The 5,224-nt window shown below is 33.6% G+C and overlaps 1 long non-coding RNA gene across 1 annotated transcript; it reads left to right on the top strand.

Moving 5' to 3' along the window:
* Positions 1-641: 641 nt before the first annotated feature.
* LOC126633248 (uncharacterized) lies at positions 642-1,235 on the top strand. The gene is made up of 2 exons (XR_007627009.1): positions 642-745; positions 911-1,235. It is a non-coding gene; the product is annotated as an uncharacterized LOC126633248 (long non-coding RNA).
* Positions 1,236-5,224: the final 3,989 nt, after the last annotated feature.

Genomic DNA, 5,224 nt, shown 5'->3' with positions numbered 1-5,224 from the left:
AAAAATTGCAGTAGTATATTAAGAATAAAAGCTTCCAATAGCTGGTGTGCATATTATCTATGGAATCGCGGAGAATGCTCCTGTAGACAGCAGATGATGGAAGTATATTTAGGTTATAATTATGTTCGAACTGGAGGATGTAGACAAGTTTGTAGTTTGTAGATGCAAACTGAACAAATTTCATCACAAAAACAATGACATATTTACTTAAAATCTTAAAAGTAATGAATCAGTGTGAGAATATTTGTATGAGATGTGATAATTATTTATGTTCCACGTTTTTAGGTTGTTTGATGGAGGATACAAATGAGTGGCCTTCCCAATTACAAGATGTGAGAATCACCTATGTTTCACATCCTCGGAAATGAGGTTACCCATCGTTCAGCAAAGTTTGCTTTCTCTTTTGGTTGTAATATGGTTTGGAGTGGGATCCCTCCTGATCGTATCCGGATGCCCTTCTTCAAGACTCATCGACATTATCATTTATCTTTAAAAATAAAAAAGAGTAAGATAAATAACTGCCCGATTATTCTATACCAAACTTTTTAAGGTATGTCATATCCAAAATTAATAAATGCACGATATGACATGAATATTAATGATATCAGTAAAAAATACTCCTATTTCGCTAATAAAGCACATTACAACTACAACAGATAGTTGTTTCAGCGAGGAATTAACCCTTGAAGTTTGAACATATTATGTGCAATGTGACTGGCCACAAAACAAACCTACTCTAAATTATGTAAGTCAATTGCGTCAGTTTTCACACCAGTGAGATTTTCATCGTATCTACGTCCCTTTTTTCATCGCTTGAGCTGCCTTCTTCAAAACCCTACCTATCACCTTTGTGATAATAAGGGTGTCTCTCTTCAACTCATTCCCGCCACCCTTGCGTTCTTTGTTGTAGTACCCTAGATTGCAACCTTCTTTCTGGCTGTGGGAACTGGATGAGCGCTGGCTTAGGGAATTAAAGATATCGATATCGCTCCGGTATGCATCAACCAGTAAGTGGCTTGGTTGTGATTGTCTGCCCAACTCGTTCAAGGTAATGCCACATTGTAGATAATCAGCACCAGCCATTGCAAGAGCTTCAATTGAAGGCGGCATGTCGATTTTATTTTTGGAACTGCAGAAAGAATCTTAACTGTATTGAGGACAAGTCCTTCAGGAGTATATGTAGAGGAAATTAAACGTATTTCTTGTCCAACTATATTTCGAATTGGGTAACATTCTTTATTTTCTTTTAGATTTTCAGTTAGGAAAGAATTACTAGTCCTATTTCTCGATTTGATTTGGTCTAACTTCATGTTTCCTACTTTGATATGGTCTGACTTCCTACTTCTTACTTCCACTCTTCTTCGCCACTGTTTTCATACTACAAAATATATCAGGATTTGTTTTTAGATCTTAATCTCTATATTTTTCCTTTTTTCTCTCTCTCTCTCTCTTACAAGTGATATTGGGAGAGATGGCATAAGATTGACACGTCTAAACCTTCCTCTTCGAAGCAGAAACAAACGTGGCCGAAACATATAAAGATCGGCGTAGTGTCAAAGGGACAAATATCACTTAGAGTGATCGCAGACTAGATGTAATGTAAAACATAAGAAAAAAAAACACCTAACTTAACCACTTTTCATGTTCTAACTTATTCTTAATTAGTTGCAAAGTTTCTTTGGTGTCATTCTTCCTCTACAAAATCACCGGATTTTTTTTTCTTTTTCCACAAGTTAGTCTTGAGTCATTTAGTATTATGATCTAATAGTATTTTTCTTTACTTATAACTTGTAAGTAAGAGATTTTAAGTTCATATTTAGATAATGGCGAGTTCACAACCAATTTACTCTCTTGTCTCTCGGGCCCCATTTGTTTCACCTTTGTAGCTAGAATTGAACAAGTTTTAGGGACTACGCTAAACTGACTTGGCTTGGACTACGTTGTAGAAGAATTATGAAATGTTGCAGTGTCAAACAAACCTACATACTATAATATTTTGAGGACCAAAATTTTTTTACATTGGAATGGTGATTCCCATAACGACATTAAAAATTCTGAATGCGAACCTGAAAATTTTGAAACTAAATATTTTTCAAAAATTTGGAGTGCATTTAGAGATTCTGAGAATTCTGAATTATCAATCCAAATTTTTCTGAAGTGCTCCGAACCGATTACGATAGAAAACCTTTTGAAATAATCCAACTTTTAAAAGTTATTATGTTCATTGTTTTTATATTAAACATGCCTTTATATATTAAAAAAGAGGACGGATCCATGACACCACTTCTTTTACACAACTCCCCCCCCCCCCCCGGCTCCTTAATTCAATGGTCATATGAGTTTTAGGTTTTGGTGATTTTTGGTAGACATGATCTTTGAGAGAAGACTTAAAAGATAGACAATTCGGATAGTTGAATACGTTACGAAGTCGTGCCCAAAAAATGTGTCAAAATTTGTGTAAAAAAATATATACCAAATATTAAGAAAGAACAATAAATTGCACGTACATAAAAATTTTAGAATCTTTAAAAACTTATAAAATATATAATTTTCCTAAATTTCCAAAATTACTCCAATTCCAAAATTTTCAAACATGCCGATAATTCCGAATTTAAAAATTATGATATAATCCAATTTAATTTCTGAAAATTGAAAACGTTGTTTCAAATGTGAAACTTACGAATAATATAAACCCTGTTAGAAAAAGGCTCTTATTCCTTCAAGTTTGAAGCTATGTGGTTACATCATCCTAATTTTAGGAATTTTGTCAAAAGTGCTTGGACTTGTACAAATACTTCAAAGCCACAAGAAAAGTTAGTTGCTTGTGCAGGGACATTCAAGTATTTGGTAAGGAAGTGGAACAAAGAGACCTTTGGTAATGTCAAAAATCGTAAAGATAAGCTTTTCTCTATGTGATATTCAAAATAAAATTATGAGGGATCAAAATAACTCTATAAGAATGAAGGACAAGGTTAAAATTAGAAGTGAGCTTAACAGAGTTTTACAGGAAGGGGAAATTACGTGGCTTCAATTGGGAGATAAAAATACTAAATATTTTCAAACGGTGACTTCTATCCATAAGAAATGAAATGAAATAAAATAAAATATGTTAAGGATAGTAATGGTTTCTAGTGGAATTATGGAGAAGGTCTAGAGCAAGTTTTTGTGTAGGAATTTATACTACGTTTTTCTTGTGATAGTTTCCCTTGTTAGGAAACATTGGCTACAATGGTTGATATCATAACTCCTTGCATTGATCATACGCATAATATGCAACTACTTGAATGTATTTCAGATGAGGAAGTTTAGGAAGCAGTGAATAACATTGGTGCATTAAAAACACCTAGACCCGACGGTCTTTATGCTGCTTTTTACCAAGGTTGTTGGGAAGAGGTTAAAGATACTATTATTCCTATGATTAAAGATTTCTTTCAAAATAATTCAAGCCTAAGGGTTATTAATCACACAAATATTGCTTTAATCCCAAAGGTGGATAATCCTGAAACTGTCCAATTATAGACTCATTGGTCATTGTAATGTTAGTTATAAAATTATATCAAAAATTATAATTAAAAGGCTTAAGCCTTTGCTTGACCTATGCATTTCTGCTAATCAAGGTGCTTTTACTCCGGGGCGTTCCATTCATGATAATATCTTAATTGCCCATGAGTTATTTTCCAGCTTCAAGGTAAAGAAAGGCAAGACGGGGACCATGGGTGTTAAACTAGACTTGGAAAAAGCCTATGACCTTTTAAATTGGGATTACATAAGGTATGTTCTAATTCGCTTTGGTTTTAATGAGAAATGGATCAACTTAATAATTGAACGCATTACATCAACTTCTTTCTCCATTTTAATTAATGGCTCTCCACATGGTTATTTCTATCCTAATCGTGGCATACGACATGGTGACCCCTTATCACCTTACATTTTCATTTTATGTATGGAACCGCTTATTAGACATTTTAACGGTTGTCTTCTACTCCTAAATCCCATGTGGGAATCCTATCATTTTTTGGGAGATTTAGAATTTCGAACCTAGTTTTTGCAGATGATTGTCTACTTTTTGCCCGATCTACCCCTAAAGGGGCTAGAAATATCCTTCAAATCCTATAGATGTTTGCATCGGCTGCAAACAAGTAAATTTTCATAAATCTTCTATTTATTTTTCAAATAATACTATCAACCAGGATAGGAACAATATTGTGAATATCTTGTGCATTCAACATTAAACCACTATTGGGAAGTACTTAGGGATCCATAATATAGTTTTCTGGAAGGATCATGTTAACGAGATAGAATTAATTAAATGGGTGAAGCAAAAACTTGCTGGGAGACTAACTCTTATTAATTATAATCTCACCGGGATGCCAAATCATGTAATGTCTTGTTTTAAGTGCCCCAGTAGGGTAACAACTAAAATTGATAAAGAATGTAGAGATTTCTTTTGGGGGAGAAATACTAAACTCAGACCAATGGCCTGGAAGAAGGTTTGTTCTCCAAAGAATCAGGATGGTTTAGGAATCAAATGGATTGATCATTTTAACAAAGCTTGTTTAGCCAAATTAGGTTGAAAAGTTTTAACCAACAAAGGAAATTGGTGGGCTGAAATAGTCAAAACTAAATACTTACGTAAGTCCGATTTTTTAAATTCGAAGATTAAACACAAATGCTCACTTGCTTGGAAAGATATTCTTTCTAATAGAAACATCATCCATGAGGGAATGAGGTGAAGACATACTCTTTTGGACCCATCAATGGGTTTTTCCTTACCCTCTTTTTCATTTAATTCCCGTGAATGATAGGAATAATATTGATTGGAATCTTAAAGTAAGCAACTTTATAATTCATAATAGTTGGGATAACATTAAATTAGCTACTGTAATTGATGATGACATCATTCGAAAAATTTGTCGCATTCCCCTCCCTCTACAGGAGTCGAAGGACAAGTTAATTTGAGGTTTAACCAAGGAAGAAAATATCGGTGATATCGGAAATATCGGTAGTTCGAAAACACGGAAATATCGATGGAAATATCGGTAAAATATCGATATCGATAAAAATTACATGGAAACCACGGAAATTGTAAGAAAAACTTGGAAATTTTTATTGAAACTTTGTAGGATGTTTATTTAGTCAATTATCTATTAGTTTATCACAAAAAATTGGAAGGAAATGCATTGCATGATGGATTTAACATTATCAAGTTGATTATATAGTGATC

The sequence above is a fragment of the Malus sylvestris genome, chromosome 8 (genome assembly GCF_916048215.2).
Source record: "Malus sylvestris chromosome 8, drMalSylv7.2, whole genome shotgun sequence".
Taxonomy (NCBI): Eukaryota; Viridiplantae; Streptophyta; class Magnoliopsida; order Rosales; family Rosaceae; genus Malus; species Malus sylvestris.
This window is presented reverse-complemented; position numbering and strand designations above follow the sequence as displayed.